The 21980-nt window shown below is 35.9% G+C and overlaps 1 long non-coding RNA gene across 1 annotated transcript in view; it reads left to right on the top strand.

The window, feature by feature from the left end:
* The window catches only part of LOC126941029 (uncharacterized), a 310867-nt gene that overhangs the window by 1479 nt on the left and 287408 nt on the right, over positions 1–21980 (top strand). The window contains exon 2 of the long non-coding RNA XR_007721057.1: positions 1059–1136. This is a non-coding gene — a long non-coding RNA (uncharacterized LOC126941029). The remainder of the gene's footprint in view (positions 1–1058; positions 1137–21980) is intronic.

The raw sequence follows: 21980 nt of genomic DNA, 5'->3' as shown, positions 1-21980 counted from the left end.
AAAAGCAATAAAATTATTTTTAAAATGTGCTCAAACATACTCTTTATTCTGTCAACAGAAGTCAAGGTAATAAATATCACTGTTTTCTACCCCTTTAGTTTTAATGGCTCATACATAGACTGACAAAATTATGTTTCTGCCAAAAATCGATCCAAAAATATAAACATATTTAAAAAGAACAGAATTACATGTCCATGTTTGAATTAAAGGATTAGACCCATTTTATTTTGTTTTGTAGAACACAGAAAGCCCACGTCCTGTTAGTATGATATTCTTTCTTGTTTTATATTTATGGATACTTGGGAATTTCTGGCTATGTTGTCCCAAGACTCTATTCTACCTAGAATGGAGTTGAAATTTTCTGTGATGAGTATCGTGACAGTGGAGGCTAGCGTCTCAGGCATCACATCTTAGGAGTGTGTTAGCAAAGATCTTTCTGACTGAGAAACTCCAGGTATGCCTAGTTAGCATTTCACCTCTAAATAATGTACTAGATTTCCTTTCCAATGTCAGCCTCTGGTGTCACCCATATAAAGGCACAAAAGATATAAGGAGTCAGCACCAGAGAGTAGAGTTTGGGGAAGCATTGCTTGATTCAAAATCAACCTTGGAGAACAGCCCAGTGGTTGATTGGTTAGGCTGTTCCCTCACCCAAATCTCACCTTGAGTTGCAATGATCTCCACCTGTCAAGGGTGAGGCCAGGTGGAGATCATTGAATAATGAGGGCAGCTTCCTGTCTACTGTTCTCCTGGTAGTGAGTAAGTCTCACGAGATCTGAAGGTTTTTTAAATGGGAGTTCCCCTGTACAAACCCTCTCTTGCCTGCTCCCGTGTAAGATGTAACTTGCTTCCCCTGTACTTTCTGCCTTGATGGTGAGGCCTCCCCAACCATGTGGAACTGTGAGTCAATTAACCTTTTTCCTTTACAAATTACCCGTCCCGGGTCTTAAACTATCAGGAATTTTGCAAGCTGGTTTTTGGTTGTTAGATACTTAGTAGTTAATGGTTAATGTAGGAGGAAGGCAGACTTGACGTTCCCTGTTTTCTTTTTACTTCAGACTGCGAAGCTTCCTTGTCCCGGACCCCAGCACACGTGGAGCATCCACTCCATCAACTGGGATGCCACCTCCTTCTGGGTAAGTTTGATTCCCACAAATTCTGCAAAGAATGTGTAATATTATTTGAGATAACTCACGGATCAGCTAAGGAACAAGCTGAAGATGGAAACAATCAGGTAGAGTCATCATTTACAATAATTTTGCAATATGTTATTTTTAAATTACTTCATCTTTTGCCTTTTTAGAAAGCATGTTTGCAAAAAAAAATTGACTTCCTTCTGTATTCTACTGGGTTTCTTGGGTATCAAAGATGGAAGAATAATAGTGCATGAGAAGGAAGTTGAATGCATTGATACCTGGACTTGTGTTTACAACTGAGATTTATTTCTGTGTCTGAACCCCTTTCCCCTTCATGTATTAAGTCTTGGCTAACACATAGTACTTACTTGTTAAATACTTAGAAAATGAATGTTTATCTATATAAACTTCCTGAAAAATTATAGCATTAGATAAAATAGAATTGATATACACAGATACTTTCTAAAGTATAGACAAGCTTTTCTGGATCTGTCATTTTCATGCTATACAACTTCCCAGGAGATGTTTGTCCTTTTAGCTTATTTAGAATTTAACTTCTATTTAGATAGAGAGCAACTCTAAGTCCTTGGAAAACAAAGCTACTGATACCAGTGTTAGGTGCTTTCAGTTTTCATTTACTTGAGCTGCCGATGTTAATGTATGTAGTTTAATTATATCTTACTGTATTCTGTTAATGTTTCCATTTGCCGGAGCACTTTTCCAACAGTATGTGTGTGTGGTTGTTATAAATAAAATACCTTGAATTCTATTTGAAATCAGGTGGGGTAATTGCTAATAAAAGATATTTATGATAAAGCACATTGAATAATTTTTATGAGTCTATCTTTGCCATTAGTTTAATGACAATTTATAGTTTCGTATTTTAAGGATTATAATTCCAAAGTTATTTTATATTTTGGGGAAATTGTCTGCAAAAGAACACTAGAATTCTCAAAATGTGTACTGATCTGTAGAGAAGACAGCCAGAGCTGTCAGTTTCTTTATATATTGCAGTGTGATTTCAATTATGCATAGTGAAGTGGATGGGGTACAGTCCTGACTTCCTGTGTCTGTACAAGACCATGTAACCCTTGGGCTTTGGAATGGGAATAGATAAGGCAAACTATGTGTCTGATGGAATGTTCAGTTGTCAAACTCATTGTCTGCATAATCTCTGATTTTGTATTGTATTACCTCTATGGGCTTAATTATTGGATTTTCTTGGCATGGTATGGGAATAAAGATGAATAGTTTAAAAAAGAAAAGCTGATATTCTTTCAAGTTCAAGATTTTAAAAATTCTTGAAAGAAGTAAAACTTCCCTAGTGAATCTAGCTGAGAAATTTTTATTGTAATTCAAACCTGCTACCATACATTGCCTCTCATCCTTTATTCTTTGCCAGTCTAATACAAAGCCATTCTTCTTGAATAAAATACTTTGATTTTCAATGAAAGAAATATTTTTAACTTACCTTTTCTTGCCCTCCCAGATGGAAACTGAACTCGCCATCAGAGTTAATCTTTTTATCCATTAATAATCCATGCATCTTTTTTCTTCCTTCTACAGAATTAACTATCTGCTTGGTTAAATGTAAAGGAAGAATTACAAATAGCCAGCTTCCAAAAAAGCAATGTATTTTGTGCATTACTAAGCCCAGTTGGTGCAAGATGTTCAGTTTCAGTACAGTTTAACAAGTCTCTTGTCAAAATGTTATATTTTATTGCAGTAACCCCAAATAATCCACACCCTTAGCTACCATTTGCCTGTAGTTCAGAGTCAATTCCTATGAAACAAAAGCGCTACTTTGTCTCACATAATGCTAGACACCTGTTTGCTATCTCAGGCAAATCACGATGGTTAACCCTCATTGCTAATCATTTTTTCAAGAAATATGCCTCAGTTGCCTCATCTGTAAGAGAAGTGGATTGCATTGAATGATCTTTAAGGCTTTTATTTATTTGAAAAACACATATAAACCATAGTTATTCTATTCTAGGTATTGTGTGGTAGTTAAAGACTCTGGTTAGAGATAGGCAAAGTGTTTTTTTGGGAAATATGGAAAAACATAGCTTAAGTTTTTTTTTTTTTAAAGTGCTTAGAAGTAAAATCAGTGGGAAAAATATTTAGAAAAAATAGTGTCTGTGGGAGGGGAGGAGGGCAAAGGATGCTGAGTCTGCTTACTTGGTGGTGCTGTCCCTCCCTCCCACTTGGTGAAGCTCTGCCTGTTGCTAAATCCATCCTAAGCTGAGACAACAGCCATCTTCCTAGATGCACCTGCTGTGTTAAGCTGTGAATGTTTGCAATGCTGGTGACCCTCCATATCAGAGGACATAAACCTCCCTTTGGTACCTTTGCCTTCCACTGCTTCGCATACTCAGTGGTCTGGCAGGACTAGGCAACACCCTGTTCTAACCACACACCAGACACATTGCAGCTCGGCACATCCCGTTCCCTTCATCTGAAATCTGTACGTGCTCTGTCCTAGCCTTTCAGATTTTTAGCCATCGCTGAAGCCCTGGCTAAAATGCCATCTCCCTCAAGAAGCCCACCTGTATGTGGTTTCTCTCTCAAGATCATGTCATGCAGCTTTATATCATACTTACCTGTGAACTGTTTTTGTTTTCTTAAAATTTAAGTTTTTACTACACAGGGACTAGTGAGTGAACTAATGACTAATTACTCATTTTTGTTTACTCTCTCTTGCCTTAGTTCCTAATACAAAGTAAGTAACAGTAGATTTAATATCTGTACAAAAATATGTCTCCCTAATTCCACATTCATGTCCTCTCTAATGACATTTTTTTCCTACATATTATAGGTTTGAGAGCGATCACAGCAGGGCAGATAGTATCCATTAGGCGATGATGGAGTGAATGTGTTATATTTTAACATGTTTTTGAACTAATCATATTTTTTCTAGATAAGACATATACTTTTTTCATCATATCTTACAGATCATTATATAAATGAGTTTTATTCTTCATTTTTATTGATACATAATATTTGCATATATTTATGGGGTACATGTGATTTTGTTACATATAGAGTGTATAATAACCAAGTCAGGGTATTTAGAGTATCACCTGGAATACTTATCCTTCCTATGTGTTGGGAATATTTCAAGTCCTGTCTTCTAGCTATTTTAAAGTATACAATATGTTATTAACTGTAGTCACCCTATTATTTTATTTAACACTAGAACCTATTCCTTCTATCAAACTGCATGTTTGTATCCATTCACCAACTCATTTTCTTTCCCCCCACTAATCTCTCATCATTCCCAGCCTATGATGTCTATGGTGTCCATCATTCTACTCTCTACCTCCATGAAATCAACCTTTTTTTTTTTTTGAGATAGTCTTGCTTTGTCTCCCAGGCTGGAGTGCAATGGTGCAATCTCAGCTCACTGCAACCTCTGCCTCCCAGGTTCAAGGAATTCACCTGCCTCAGCCTCCTGAGTAGCTGGGATTAGAGGTGACTGTTACCGCACCGAGCTAATTTTTGTATTTTTAGTAGAGACAGGGATTTGTCATCCTGGCCAGGCTGGTCTTGAACTCCTGACCTCAGGTGATTCACCCACCTCAGCCTCCCAAAGTGCTGGCATTACAGGTGTGAGGCACCATACCCCGCTGAACTCAACTTTTTTAGCACCCACACATGCGTGAGAACATACGATGTTTGTCTTTCTGTGTCTGAATTATCCCACTTAACATAATGACTTCCAGTTCCCTCTGTTGCTGTAGACGATGAATTTCAATTCTCCCTTTATATATTTCATAGTAGAGCTTACAAATTATGTAAAGATTTTCCTAATTATAGACATGACTTTAAAAATTTTTGATACTGTACACAGTATAGAGTATTTTTGTAGAAATGATTCCCAAAAGTAAATGTAGTGTATCAAAATATATGAATTTTTTTGATTGTCAGACTTTTTCAAATTCAAATTAAAATTGACAAAATTGTCAACTAAGACAATTTTTCTTTTTTGAGTCTTTCTTATTATGAATCTTCTACCTTAATGGCTGTTACATTCCTGCATTTTTTAAAGGTTATTCATGTACTATAGATAACAGTGTTTTGTTAAATGTTGCACACAGTTCTTCGTACTTTTCTTTTTTAACTGTTTTTTGTAGTATGAGAGTTTCATATTATATATTTAAATTTGTCAATATTTTGTTAATGTCTTTTCCTTTCAATCTGCTATGTAAGATTATACCAGTATTGGTCTGTTTTCTTGTTCTTTTAGAGCATAAAAATCTTTAACTCTCTATTCTGACTAGAATTTATGTTTGGATATGGTGTGAATTAGATCTAATTTGCACCTGTGATTATACATATATACATATATACACATTTATATATGTGATTTTTATATATGTATATATACATATATATCTCCTCCCTCCCCAACTGTTCCAATACCATTATTGAAGTATTCTGACTTAGAATAATACCTTTATCTACAAAAACATTTTATATCTTCTTTGGTTTGTTTCTGTATTCTCAATTCTGTTACATTGATATTTTGTGTATTTTTATGTCAATATTACACTTCAACTTTAATTAGTGTATTTCAACAAATGTTAGGACACTTATAGTTTTTATTTTTCCAAGTGAAATTTGAGATCATCTTGTCAGCTTAAAAATTCTATTGAAATTTTCACTGAATGAATAACTTAATTGAGAGAAGATTGAGAGATTCATCAGGTTGAGTCTTTTCATCCACACATACATATAGTATATCTTTTCTTTCTTTCTTTTTTTAATTATTTATTTATTTATTTATTTGGAGATGGAGTTTTGCTCTTGTTGCCCAGGCTGGAGTGCAATGGAGTGATCTCAGCTCACCACAACCTCCACCTCCTGGGTTCAAGTGATTCTCCTGCCTCAGCCTCCCAAGTAGCTGGGATTACAGGCGTGCGCTACCATGCCTGGCTAATTTTGTATTTCTAGTAGAGTTGGGATTTCTCCATGTTGGTGAAGCTAGTCTCGAACTCCTGACCTCAGGTGATCGCCTGCCTCAGCCTCCCAAAGTGCCGGGATAGCAAGTGTGAGCTACCGTACCTGTCCTGTATGTCTTTTCTTATGTTCAATACTTTAATGTCTTTCAATGATGATTTATAGTTATCTTATTAAGGCCTTAGACAATTTTATTTTGCTGTTTTTATTACTGGTTTTATTCAATCCTAAGTACAATTGAATTTATTTAATATCAATTGAGATTTCAATTTCACCATGTTTCACTTAAATATTTTATAGGATAATTTTGTCTGTTATGTACTCACCTTACTGAATGTGCTGATTTTTATGATAGCCTCAGTTGATTATCTTGGATTTTTAAGTAAACAATTAGATTATTTACTAGTAATGCCTGTTTGGGTTATTTTTTCTAATTATTTACATTTTATTTCTTTTTATACTGTTATTGAATTTGCATGAATTCTAGGAAAATTTACTCATTTTTAATATTTTCTTACCTTTAATGAAACTGCTTCTAATATCCTCCAGTAGTTATATTATTTGTGACTGAGTTTTGCTATATAACCTATATCGAAGTAAGGAAATACAGTCCCTTTGGCATCCATGGGAAATTTGTTTGGGGACTCCCACACACTTCAAAATTTGTGGATGCTCAAGCCCATTATATAAAATAGCATAGTATTTGTATATAACCCATGCACATCTTCCTGTATACTTTGAATCATTTCTAAGCTATTATAATACCTGATGCAATACAAATGTTGTGTAGGTGTTTGTACTGCATTTTTAAAAAATTTTGAATTTCTCTTAAAGAGATGGAGGCTCCCTATATTGCCCAGGCTGGGTCTTGTACTGCTTAGCTCAAGTAAACTCCTGAGCTGAAGTGATCCTCCTACCTCATCCTGCCAAGTAGCTTGTACTATAGGTGCACCATCAGGCTCAGCTTCTACATATTTTTAATCTGTGATTCGTTGAATTTGCACCTGAAGAACTGGCAGATACGGAAAGCAAACTGTGCAATTTTTTTTTAGTTAGAAATGTTTGTTAAATTTTGCCAGATGTTCTCGTCATTTAGAGACAACATCATACGCATTCTCCTAAAAATTGGCTAATGTAGTAAATTACAGTAGTATATTTTTTCATCCTTTAAAACATCTTTGTGTTTTTGTCTAACCTGTCAATACTGATGTATTTTTTTTTTTCAAGCCAAGTGTCCTATTTTCTTTTATTTTTTTGAGGTGGAGTCTTGCTCTCGCCCAGGCTGGAGTGCAGTGGTGCAATCTCAGCTCACTGAAACCTCCACCTCCTTTCTCCTGCCTCAGCCTCCTAAGTAGCTGGGACTACAGGTGTGCCCCACCATGCCCAGCTAATTTTTGTATTTTTAGTAGAGACACAGTTTCGCCATGTTATCCAGGATGGTCTTGATCTCCTGACCTCATGATCCTTCCACCTCAGCCTCCCAAAGTGCTGGGACTGCAGGCATGAGCCACTGCACCTGGCAGAGGGTTCGATTTTCATTTACATATTTCATAGAAAAAGATATGTAGCAAATGGGCCAGGGTTGTATCAGAACAATTTCTGGATTTTACAGGTCGCTCTGTATACATCTGGGAGCAGGACTGCTTTCAGGTCAGGTGCAGCAGCTGCATTTGTTTGGTGCCCCTTTGCACACACAGCCCTGGGCACACTTGGCACAGCCCATAGGGCAGCAGGAGCTGCAGCTCTTCTTGCAAGAGGTGCATTTGCACTGTGCATTTGCAGGAGCAAGTGTCAGTCCAGGAACCACCAATATGTTGCTGAATTCAATGTGTTACTTCGTTATATTTAGAGTTTTTGCATGGAAACATAGCAAGATAGAGAAATATAATTGCGGAAGCTTTTAAAATATGTATTTGTGCATATACAAATGTTTCATAAAATGCATATACATAATATGATTTACATCCCTAATTTATGATTTATCTACTTTATGATGGTATGAAAGTGATAGGCATTCAGTGTGCTCCCCAACTTACATGGGGTTACATCCTGATAAGCCCATCGTATGTGGAAAATATAATAACTGAAAAAATACACTTTTGACTTAAGATATTTTCAACTGAATAATGGGTTTATCCGGAGGTAACGCATCAGAAGTTGAGGAGCATCTCTCTATATGCTTTGTGAGAGTATCTTAAATAACTCTATATGGGAAGCTGCTATAAAAGAAATTGTGACTGTGACAGCTCTCACTCTTCCACTGATCTCCAGGGTTGGTCACATTTAGCCATCATGTTTTTCCTGGATTCTAGTGATTATCCTAGAGTTCCTCAGTCAACAATGTACCTTCCTTTTTTCTTCCGTTGCTACAAATGACATTCGTTCATTTATAATCCCTCCACGTGAAAGTGTATTCTTACTTTATACTCCACAGATAATCCAACCTGATGTTAATTTTTACTAGGAATTGGGAAATTCTTTAGCCGGGTATGAAAAGAACATCCTGTAATCTTTATTTTATGCCTCCAATTCTTTCTCTCCTACTTAAAGTAATTCACATACATGCATAAAGTATTTTTCACACAAGTTACAAGGAAGTCTCACACTTTTGGGAAACTCAAGTTTTTTGATATGAAAGGGTTGGCTTCTGTTTCCAACACTCCTGAAGTTCTTCCATGTGTTCCTATATTCTTGTGGTTGGAATTCCTCAATTAGAAATCATTCACTGGAAACTGAACTATCAAGATCACAGTTTACAGATCTAAGTTTAAAACAGAAGGCAGACGACAGAGGACAGGGTTGCACATCTACACCCAGAAACCAGATAAGACAAAGCCATGTGCAGGCTAGAAGGGGAAGATGAAGGTTAAAAAGCCTGGGCCTCTGCCAGAGGAACCGTCATTTTGCCTCATGCCATGTATGTGGAATTGAGTGAGTAATGAATTGTTCATATTGTTTGCTCCTAGATGAGGATCACTAACTCATAGTGATTTCCTTTAGCCATCATTCATTTAGTGTGAAGTGATGTTTGTGTGTGTCCTGAAATTCTGCAAAGACATTTATGGAGCCCAGCCTGCTGTAGGCAGTCATCCAGCCAGAAGTCCAGCATATGGATAAATTTCGAGGACAAGGAATGGGTGCTCTGAACAAGTGAGGCACGTGCAGAACATGGAGAAAAAGCCTTGCCCCTAGAGTAGGATTCAGTGGATTCAGTTCACAACTCTCAGTCTGGATGTGACCTATACATGATATTTCTTTTGGAAAAAAGAATTATGAAAGTTTTTAAATTGTTGGTAATTAAAATTTTCTATAATAAAAAATATATATATTGGATTTGCACCTAAGAATTATACCTAAAAATATAAATCTATTATATATCACTCATAAAATCCACTTTCTGTAACAGTGCAAGGTTTTACTGTTTAATAATTGTATTCTCAGAGTTGGATACATATAGACAAAGATTTATATAAACAGGAAAATATCTCTAACAACCTTCCAAGAACTCAATCTATTTTACATTATTTTAATGAAATAGCAATTAATATTTCATGCAGTCTTTCCACAAAGTAAAAAAAAGTATATGAATACAATTTTCTGAAATTTATAACGGCTCTGACAACTTGTCTCACATTTGCTCTTAATATGCTATGTCATAGGAATTTTTCTAATTTATTTCTATGACAATTAAAATTGTGTATATTTATGGAGTACAAAATTCCGTTTTGATATATGTATATATAGTGTAATGGCTAAATAAAGTTAATTATGCATTACCACACATTCTTATCGTGTGTGTGTGTGTGTAATGAGAACACCTAAAATCCACTCTGGGCTATTTTAAAGCCTATTACTTGTGGAATCTAACAAGGACAAATCCATATAAACAAAGACTTAGAATAGTGGTTACCAGAGGTCAGGGTGGCATTGGGAGACAGGGTGGCGACTGGGCTGATGATGATCAAAAGATACAAAATTTCAGTTAGGAAGAAGACCTTTAAGGAACTAATTTAAAACATGGTGACTGTATCAATAAAAATGTATACTTGAAAATTACTAAGAGTAGATTTTAAGCATTCTCACCACAAAAATATAATTATTTCTATCACTGTTTTTTTCCAACAAAAACATAAGGGTTTTAGCCACTCATTTATTTTAACTTCATGTTTGTAGAACAAATGCAAACTCTTTAAAACATTAACATTTGAGAGAGAATCACATAGAAATTCAAATTTTGTTCATTATAAAGCCCTTGTCTTGTATCATCATGGGAAACTTTTGGTCCTAAAAGACTTATGGGAATGTTCTAAGTAACTGGGAAATGCTTGTTTCTTTCGGAAAGAGAAGGAATAAAAAACAAACATAATGCACGTGGGGAAGTCAATCTAGTGTTCCAAGATGGCAGATGCTGCCATTGGAAGAGTTACTTTCAGTGACTTGGCATCATGCTTGACTTGATGAGGTGTAAAACATTTGACCATATTACATTTAGGCTTTGTGTTCCAGATGAGCACAATCCAGCATAGGAAAGAACATGCTATCACTGCTCTCAGTAAATCCAGAATTGGAGAGAAATAGAAGGCTCCAAGTGTCATATTTTAATTGTGCATGTGATACTGTCAAAAAGAAATTATAAAGTTGACGAACATTACTTCCATGTAGTTACATCTTTTATAGCTAAATAAGTACACTTTTGACTCTATTCTTATTACTATGTTTACACATGTATAAAATATTGGGATGTACAAAAATTTAAAGCACTAAGTTAAGTATAATGATTTTTCAAGCTATATGGAATTGAACATTTGGCAATACTTTCTGTAAGTTAAGGAACTCTTGAGGTGGATGAGGCATATAAAGGTAATTTTTTGGATATATTTGCCAACATGTTAATTTAATAGTCAAATCTCACATTTTCTCATGAGAATCTGTTTCATAGTCATACAATTTTTGAAAATATTTTAGTTTATCACATTATATAGTTAATCTTACACGTATTTTTAATATTTCTATCCAGTTCTACAATATTTATAAATTTTATGTAATTTGAATGGGTTTGCTAGTCATGAGTATTCAATCAACACCTGTTTTGTTCTATACAATCCTTAGCACAAGACACATCGTTAGGTAGATCAGATGTCCTCACTTACTGCTCAGTAGAATCACCTGTGGAGTTTTAACATTACTGATGTTTTAGATCCAGGCCAGAGAACTTAGGTCAAAATATGTGCAGGTGTGGGCCAACCCCTACTGTTTTTTTGTTTTGTTTTGTTTGGAGACGGAGTCTCACTCTGTTGCCCAGGGTGGAGCGCAGTGGCGTAATCTTGGCTCATTGCAACCTCCGCCTCCCAGGTTCAAGTGATTCTCCTGCTTCAGCCTCCCGAGTAGCTGGGATTACAGGCATGTGCCATGACACCCATCTACTTTTTGTATTTTTAGTAGAGATGGGGTTTCATCATGTTGGCCAGTCTGGTCTCAGACTCCAGACTTCAAGTGATCTGCCCACCTTGGCCTCCCAAAGTTCTGGGATTACAGGCGTGAGCCACCATGCCCCGCCAGCAATGCTGTTTTAAAGTCTCCTGCTTAATCTAATGTGCAGCTGGTGTTAATGAGATACAGAACAGGTGAAGTTTGTTCATCTAAGAATTTTTTTTAAATAAAAACTTTAAGTAGCTTAAGTGCCTAATAAAATATTTGTTGATTAAATAAAATATAGTAAAACAGATGAAGGACTATTACACATCTATTCATATACTTGAAGCTTAAGGTTATAAGATATTGCTCTCTGTATGTTTTCCTTGTGGCTACTGTAACAAATTAACACAACCTTGGTGATTTGAAATCACTGAGATGTAGTTTCTCACAGTTCTGGAGACCAGAAGTCTGAAATCAAGTTGTGGGCCTCATTCTGAAGGCCGTAGGGACAAGTTCAGGAAAAAAATCGTGTTCCTGGTCTCTTCTAGCTTCTGGTGGCTATCGGCATTTCTTGGCTTCCTTGACTTGTGACCGCATTACTCCAATCTCTGCCTCTGGCTGTACTTTGCCGTGGGGTGTATGTGTGTGTGTGTGTGTGTGTGTGTGACTAATCTCCCTCTGCTTCAGTCTTGTAAGGATACGTTTCACAGCATTTTGAGACAGCCTGCATAATCCAGGATAATTTTATCTCAAAATGTTTAATCACATCTGCAAAAACTTTATATGGTAACATCTATAGTCTTCAGGGGTTAGGACCTCTTATCTTTCAGTGTTACCATTCTGCCCAATACACTCTCTATATGCTTTTTAACAGATTTCAGCATGACCTTTAAGTTTGTTAAAATAAATGTAATTGAAAGGGCATATATAAAATGATTAAAATTTATTTCCAGGAGGTTAGGTTGTGTGAGATTTTTAATCTACATTCTATCTTTTAAAGAATATCTATCATGAGTTCACGTTACAAAGATATGCAACATATACATGGACATATATCGAAGTTGTTTCTGTGAGTAATGAAAACTGGCACTGCTGCATTGTTTATTTAGTACCTACTGGATGAATATATTTATATGACATTTCAGATGGATGCCACACAAAAAATGTATTTGCTTTCTGTATGTTAACAGTATCCCTAGCAAGACAGGGAATAAATTCATAAAGGTAAGATAAAACAATCAGAATCTGTTACCAAAAGAGAAAAAGCAGAATACTTAGATAATCTTGCAGGTGAGTTCTACTAAATCTCAAAGATCAAATATGCTATTTGTATGTTCTTTAAATTGTTCTAGAGACCAAATATAGATGTGAAGGATTTTTTTTCTACAAGACTAGAGTTTCAAAACTGAATACATTTGGTACAAAGAGCCCAGACACACACAGTAACGGAATACAATCACATGTATAAATCAATTTCATATATCAATGTGGCCGTAAAGTACTAGCAAATTAAATTCCATTGTTTTAAAATAGTAATAAAAATCCCCAGAATTAGTGTCAAAGCAAGTACAGAAGACATTCAGAAGAAAAAAGTGCAAAACATTAACTCTTTTTTGAGGCTTTTTTTTTTTTTGAGACGGAGTCTCGCTCTGTCGCCCAGGCTGGAGTGCAGTGGTGTGATCTCGGCTCACTGCGAGCTCCGCCTCCCGGGTTCCCACCATTCTCCTGCCTCAGCCTCCAGAGTAGCTGGGACCACAGGCCCCCGCCACCAGGCCCGGCTAGTTTTTTTTTTTGGTATTTTTAGTAGAGACGGGTTTCACCGTGTTAGCCAGGATGGTCTCTATCTCCTGACCCTGTGATCTACCTGCCTCAGCCTCCCAAAGTGTTGGGATTACAGGCGTGAGCCACCGTGCCTGGCCGAGGCTTTCTGTAAAAGAATTCTTCACTCTTTCCTTGCTCATCCAATAGATTTGGTGCATACCTTGAGTACAGACTTTGTCCCAATATAATGCAGTTTTTGGTGTGATCAGGACATTTTTTTAGTTTTTAAAACTCAAATATCACAAAAATAGGGAGAATAAGATTTTGAACCCCTATGTATCCATCACCCCAGCCTGACAGCTTTTACAATGATTGTTAATTCTGCCATTCTAGTTTCATCTAAAGCACCTGCTTTTACTTTTGACCAGAATATTTTAAAGCAAATTCCTAACATCATATAATTTCATTAATACTTGAATATGTAGCTCTAACATATCAGAACCTAAAAATGAAATAACAGCCAACAGGTAAATGTGAATCATAAAGTAATATAATGAGTAGTCTGTGTTTAATGTTTTCTCATTCATCAGGATATATTTTTTTCATTGATGGTTTAGTGATAGTGTATTTGAGATAAGTGATAGTGTACTTGGGGCTTCTAAAACATGTGATCTTACATGTAGCCTCTGGGTCATGCTGTCCAGAAAGTAACTTTCTAGGAGGCAGGGTTGAGGCCAACCCGTGTTCCCTGCAGAGACCAGTAGCTTGTGAGCAGTGAGGGGTGGTGGAGCCACACAACTCCAGTGTGACTATGTGGCTCCCAGCCTAATTCCAGATGGAAGAATCCCATGCAGGAATACTGAGGCAGCTCAGCAGGAGGAAGACCAAGAGTCAAGGCTTGGTCTCTAGCATGTGGCTTCTGTGATATGCACTGATCTCAATGGTGTTGTTTTTCACTTGATCTTAGCCAAAAGGCCGAGAAGCGATGGTGGTGCCATTTTTCAAACAGTCCGTGATTATTTCACCAATACCGTGTTTATCGATTGTCTTGTAGGTATGAGAGCAGGGACTGAGTCCCAACAGAACTGGTAGCTAGTACAATTCAGAAGTCACTTGACTTTTTCTTCACTTGCCAGTGAAATCAGTGATGAATGTTTAGTTCATCTTTGGTTTTTGTATCTCCCTCTCTACTTCTCTTTATGAATAAACACAGCCCCATGCACTTCTGCAATCAAATCTTATGTAGAAGATACTTAACCCCCTACATCTCAAGGACATAAAGGAACATAAGACCTGCATATTTGGTGTAGAAGCCTTTCATTTATACATCTCCAAGTGAGCAAGGTTGTGGTAGAAAAAAAGGGGCAATGAATTAAGTGAGAAGAGATGAGTTAAAGCATGTATTCACTTGTCTATGTCTGAATATTCAGATACAGGGATTTGCTTTTGTGTAGCTCTTTCATTGAAACCTAGCAGAGCGTCTGATGTATATCAGCCACTCAGTAATGTCTGGCGAGTTGAACTAAACTGAACTGATTAACTTAAGCAAATGAGAAGTTAGAGTTGAAAACATTGAAGAAACACAAGATCTGGGCTACACGATAAGATTTTCTTGACTTGTTCAGAAGCATTTATTGGAGAAATCAGCAGAAAAGATGTGGATGAAATAGTAGCCTAGAGTTTAGTGAAAATTCTTGAGTATGGTATGGCTGTTTGGATTGATTAGGTTGGTACAAAAGTAATTGCAGTTTTTACCACATTAAAAGTAACGGCAAAAACCACAATTGCTGTTGCACCAAACTAATAATATAATTTGTAGTGGTGCCAGAATAGAAAATTTGCCTGTGTCTCTTGATAATCAACTTTAGTACATGACTGACGAACTCTACAAAGGACACATGAGAAGGGAACAGTGGTGAGTTGTGGGTTTTTTCTTGTGTCTTAGGCTGACTGATAGCTATAGATGAGAAAGCCACCAGAATTTTAAAGGAACAAAGCTTTCAACAAGAACAATCCTTGCATTGTAATAACCATGTTCTCCTGGGCCTTCTATTAGCTTTTTCTCTTCAATTATTCACTAGGTATATAAATAGTTGTCAGAATATGAACATGTGTTTCTAAAGTATTTCTAAGCCAAATTCTACAGCCTTTCATTACCTTGGGAACTTGTTCACAGAACTTGAACACCAAATATGGATGTGGGAAACTTTTGCTCTGCTTGAGGCATTGTGTGTGTTTTATGAATGTGTCAATGACTCAGAAGTGCAGTATTTCAGTTCTTCAGTAGAAAATATTCAGCATGCTGTATAAAAAGCTGGGAATGCTGTTTTTCAACAGAAATTTAGAAGATTATTTTAATTATAAATGATAAATAGGATGAATTTATTGAAGTTTTGAGGGAAAGTCACCCTATTTACGTAGCATTAGATTTTTTATCTTAAATTTGAGAATAGATGTTGTAGTCATTTTTGCATCAGATATGATGCATGTATGACAGATGTCAGTATTCAACATTTTAATGCTATAGAGAAAAACGGTTCACATTAAAAAGGGGATAGGGCAAATAATTCAAGATATTGGCAAAGAGTAACTAAAATCTGAGAGAAATGAATAGCACAATTAGTCTTACGAAAATTTCTAGGTGAGAGTATCCATGAAGTACCTGAAGGACAAACGCCTGCAATTGAAGGCATTTAATTCTTGCCTCATCTTGACGATGTGATGCTGTAGAATCTCTTTCCTGATTTTTCTTATTTGTAAAATTAAGAGAGAATGGGAATGAATATAAGAATGGAATGAAGCTCAAATGAATTAATGTATACGCCTTAAACTTTCCCAGGCACACCATAGAATTATCAATCATAAAAATATTCTTTTTACAGCATATTTTCTTTCTGTAATATGTAGTCCTTTATAAACAATGAGACCTCTGTTCAATCTAATATTCTAAAGTACTAATAGAATTTATTTCTAAGTATATTTTAATATTTCTTTTATGTTATATTCATGTATAGGATTTTTATTTTATTTTGAGACCGAGTCTTGCTCTGTCACCCAGGCTAGAATGCAGTGGCACGATCTTGGCTCACTGCAAACTCCTGCTCCCAGGTTCAGGTGATTCTCGTGCCTCAGCCTCCTGAGTAGCTGGGATTACAGGCATACATCACCAGATTGTCTTTTAGTAGACACAAGATTTGGCCATGTTGGTCAGGTTGATCTCAAACTCCTGACCTCAAGTGATCCACCTACCTCGGCCTCCCAAAGTGCTGAGATTATAGGCATGAGCCCCTGTGTCCAGTCCATATAAACGATTTTTAACATAATTCACCAAAGAACACCAGAAGAGGGATTGCTGTCTTCTGACTGGGCTATATTGGTAGAAGGAGCAATGCACATAGGGTTAGAAATTAGGTTCTCCTTTCTATGCTGAACTTCACTTTTTTGGTCCGGTTCATCGACATTCTAGGTGGTTTTACGGAAAGAACTGTTCATTAATCAGCTGATTTCAACTAAGGACTCCTGAGGGCTTAATGCTTTACTGAGTCCAGTTATGGTGATGCAGTTACTGTAATGAGTTTCAGTATTTTAAATCATAGAATGAAATTATCTCATCCTTTTGAAGGTCAATTTTATTCAATAATTTAGAGAAAAAGCTTAAATGGAATAATATATTTTTAATTCAAATAAGATGAGTCTTTGTAAACTAAAATACAAAATGTACACAATAAAACATGAGGTATAACATTAATCTCAGGTATAAAAGGGTTCCTTACTCTCCACATCCTCGCCTATACTTGTTGTCTCTTGTCTTTTTAATAATGGCCATAATTACAGGTATAAAATGCCATTTCATTGTGGTTTTGATTGGCATCCACATGATCGTTAGTGATGTTTTCAGCACCTTTGCCTATATGCATTGCCCATTTGTATTTATTTAAGAAATGACTTTTCAGGTTCTTTGCCCTTTTTTTCTTTTTTATCAGGTTATTTGTTGAGCTGTTTGAGTTCCTTACATGTTTTGGAAATTAACCCCCATATCAGATGCATGGTTTGTAAATATTTTCCCAAATTCATTAGTTTGTCTCTTCATTTTACTGATCATTTCCTTTGCTGTGGAGAACATTTTTCATTCAATGCAATCCCATTTGTCTATTTTTGTTTTCATTGTCTGTCATTTTGGGGTCATAGGCAAACAATCTTTCCCAGACCAATATTAAGGAGCTTTCTCCCATTTTCTTTAGTAGTTGTGCAATTTCAAGTCTTACCTTTAAGTCTTTAATCCATTTTGAGTTCATTTTGCATACAGTTTGAGATAAGGACCTCATTTCATTCTTCTGCATGGGGACATGACATTTCCCCAAAAACTACATTTATTGAAGAGATTATTCTTTCCCGTTGTGTGTTCTTGGTATCTCTGTCCAATATCAATTGACTGTCATTCATGGATTTATTTATGGGCTTCCTATTCTCTTCCCTTGGTCTTTATGTCTGTTTTTATGCCAGTGCTATGCTGTTCTTTCATCAGTGCTTAATAGTTTTCAGTGTACAAATCAGTACAGCTATTATAGAAAACTACATGGAGATTTCTTCAAAAATTATAAACAAACTACCACACAATCTATTAATTTCACTTCTAGAGATATATCTAAACGGAATAAAATCTGCATGTCTAAGAGATATCTGCACCCTCATTTTCGTTGCAGCACTGTTCACAATAGCCAAGATAAAGATTCAACTTAACTTTCCATCAACAGATGAATGGATACATAATATGTTGTATGTATACAAAATGGAATATTATTCAGCCTTAGAGAGGAAAGAAATTCTATCATTTGTGACTATATATATAAACTAGAGGATATTATATTAAGTGAAATAAGCTAGGCCCAGAAAGACAAATACTGCATGATCTTTCTTATGTATAGAATCTAAAAAAATTAGACTCAGAGGCAGAGGGTAGAATGGTGGATACCAGGTACAGAAGTGGGCAAGGGGATTGGAAGGATATTGGTCAAAGCGTAAAAAATTTTAATTAGATAGGAAGAATAAGTTCAGGACATCTGTTGTGCAATGTGGTGACTGTAGTTAAGAACAATGTATTGTATTCAGGAAAATTGCTAAGAGAGTAGATTTTAAATGTTTTCACCACTCCAAAAAAGATAAATATGTGAGGTTATATGTTAATTTGATTTAACTGTTCCTTCATATATAGATATAATCAAAATATGGTGTACAGCATTAATATATACAATTTTATTCATGAGTTTTTGAAAGATGATTAATCCTACTCCTAAAGTGATAATCATATGCCACTGGCCTCCTACACCAAGAAAAACTCTGGAATATTCATTTAAAAATAGACTTAGGAAATTACCTCCATGAAAGAACAACAACAAAGCAAGGGGAAGGATAGGGGAGCCGTAAGGAGGCCAATCTGCATTTGTGAGTATGAGGTGGTGGGCTCCGGGGTGTCTGTGGTTTGGGCAGAGGATAAGTGAAGATCATTATTTCTGCTCATGCCTTGTCACCAGCTGTGGCTTGATTTAATCATTGACTGTCTCTCACTGCAGAAGTTGGGGCCAATGAACACATCACTGGAGAAGTAGCCACAGGAGTAAAACCAGGAAAGAGCAAAAGTTTTTCTTTCTTTTTTTTTTAAATTATACTTTAAGTTCTAGGGTACATGTGCATAATGTGCAGGTTTGTTACATATGTATACTTGTGCCATGTTGGTGTGCTGCAACCATCAACTCGTCAGCACCCATCAACTCGTCATTTACATCAGGTATAACTCCCAGTGCAATCCCTCCCCCTTCCCCCCTCCCGATGATAGGCCCCGGTGTGTGATGTTCCCCTTCCCGAGTCCAAGTGATCTCATTGCTCAGTTCCCACCTATGAGTGAGAACATGCGGTGTTTGGTTTTCTGTTCTTGTGATAGTTTGCTGAGAATGATGGTTTCCAGCTGCATCCATGTCCCTACAAAGGACACAAACTCATCCTTTTTGATGGCTGCATAGTATTCCATGGTGTATATGTGCCACATTTTCTTAATCCAGTCTGTCACTGATGGACATTTGGGTTGATTCCAAGTCTTTGCTATTGTGAATAGTGCCGCAATAAACATACGTGTGCATGTGTCTTTATAGCAGCATGATTTATAATCCTTTGGGTATATACCCAGTAATGGGATGGCTGGGTCATATGGTACTTCTAGTTCTAGATCCTTGAGGAATCGCCATACTGTTTTCCATAATGGTTGAACTAGTTTACAGTCCCATCAACAGTGTAAAAGTGTTCCTATTTCTCCACATCCTCTCTAGCACCTGTTGTTTCCTGACTTTTTAATGATTGCCATTCTAACTGGTGTGAGATGGTATCTCATTGTGGTTTTGATTTGCATTTCTCTGATGGCCTGTGATGATGAGCATTTTTTCATGTGTCTGTTGGCTGTATGAATGTCCTCTTTTGAGAAATGTCTGTTCATATCCTTTGCCCACTTTTTGATGGGGTTGTTTGTTTTTTTCTTGTAAATTTGAGTTCTTTGTAGGTTCTGGATATTAGCCCTTTGTCTGATGAGTAGATTGCAAAAATTTTCTCCCATTCTGTAGGTTGCCTGTTCACTCTGATGGTAGTTTCTTTTGCTGTGCAGAAGCTCTTTAGTTTAATGAGATCCCATTTGTCAATTTTGGCTTTTGTTGCCATTGCTTTTGGTGTTTTAGACATGAAGTCCTTGCCCATGCCTATGTCCTGAATGGTATTACCTAGGTTTTCTTCTAGGGTTTTTATGGTATTAGGTCTAACATTTAAGTCTCTAATCCATCTTGAATTAATTTTCGTATAAGGAGCAAGGAAAGGATCCAGTTTCAGCTTTCTACTTATGGCTAGCCAATTTTCCCAGCACCATTTATTAAATAGGGAATCCTTTCCCCATTTCTTGTTTTTGTCAGGTTTGTCAAAGATCAGATGGCTGTAGATGTGTGGTATTATTTCTGAGGACTCTGTTCTGTTCCATTGGTCTATATCTCTGTTTTGGTACCAGTACCATGCTGTTTTGGTTACTGTAGCCTGGGAGCTGAAGACTGGAGCTGTTCCTATTCAGTCATCTTGCTCCGCCAAGTTTCTTTTATAAAAGAAATCAGGTGCACACTGACTAAACCTCGAACATAGGTTTATCTACAACTTTTCTCTAAAACTCCAGGACTGTCAATTATGATCTAGAAAGTGTCTTTTTACAGTGCTAAAGAGTTGTTTTGTGGGGGTTAATAGGAATAATAATAAAATTTTATTATTTTGCAATTTTTATTATTCTTACACTGGGTTCATTCCTTCTGGAACTCTCTTCTCCCTTCATACATTTTAATACATCTTGCATGAAACAATCTAGCATATGGCCTTTTTCAGCACTCCTTTTAAGAGAAGACAATACCCCAGGAAAATATGAGTTTATAGGTCAAAATGAGCAGCACTCTACCTGCAAAAGAAAAACAACAGCTTACATGTGACACAGATCACATATGGCATACCAATGGTAAAAGGTAAAAGCACTTTAAAGAGTGGAGTTAGGAAAAGTGGTTATAATTCTAAAGAGGATATTTGGTCCCTATCTCACACAATATGTAGAAAACAATTCAAGGTAGATAAAGAACAAAATTTTCAAAAACAAAATTGTTAAACTTGTTAAAATTATAGGTAAATATCTCTTCTGTATAGAAAAATTTCTTAAACAGACACAAAAAAGCATCAGATAAATTTTTATTAGCAGATTATATAAAGTCAAGAAATTCTTTTTTATCAGAAGATAATTCAGTGAAAATGGAAATATGGCTACTATACTGGGAGAAGGTACATCCATATTACCTACAATGGATTAATACGGGTACTGTCTGAAACAAAGCCCAAAGTAGAACACTAGATAAAAGACGTAAAAACATTTCACAGAAGAGGAAGCTCACATGGTATGGCCAACAAGGACATGAATAAAGATCTCTTCTCCTTAATAATTTGATATATTTGAGACTACAGTGAAACATTGTCATTATATGCCAATTTTATTGGAAAAATGTCAGGAAATGTTAATATTTTCAGTATTGGAGAGAATGTTTATCAATAGGAAAATTAATTGTGGATTAAATTTACAACCACTTTGACAAACATTTTGACATTAGATATTGAAATTGAGCATTCATACAGCCTAAAACCTAGTAATACTTTATTAATACATATATATCTATATATGTTATATATACACATATACCTGCATACGCACATGTATACACACATATCCATAAAATAACTTTTGCATATACATACCAGGACACAGGCACAGCAATGTTCATAGAAACAGTATTTCAGAGTACTAAAAACAGCTACTCTAGAAAAATGAGTTTTATTCATGTCTTAAAATATTTAAATCAATTTGATATTCTTTATTAATAAATATCAAAGCAAGTAAAACAAAACATTGTTTTACTTGTTCAAGCATAAAAGCATATGTGAAGAAACTGTGAGATACAGCATGAGAAAGATGAACGTGTGGATTTACCACTGGTGACTGTAGTTAAGAGCAATATATTGTATTCTGAAAAATTAAGACAATAGATTTTAAATGTTTATCAATAAGTAGATTTCAAATGTTTGCCAACAGTTCCAAACAAGGCTGAAGTGTAAAATAATAAAGCCTTTATATGACATTATTTCCAAAAGCAA

Source organism: Macaca thibetana, chromosome 18, assembly GCF_024542745.1.
Source record: "Macaca thibetana thibetana isolate TM-01 chromosome 18, ASM2454274v1, whole genome shotgun sequence".
Taxonomy (NCBI): Eukaryota; Metazoa; Chordata; class Mammalia; order Primates; family Cercopithecidae; genus Macaca; species Macaca thibetana.
The sequence above is the reverse complement of the archived record's forward strand: the minus strand, read 5'-3'. Positions and strand labels throughout refer to the sequence as shown.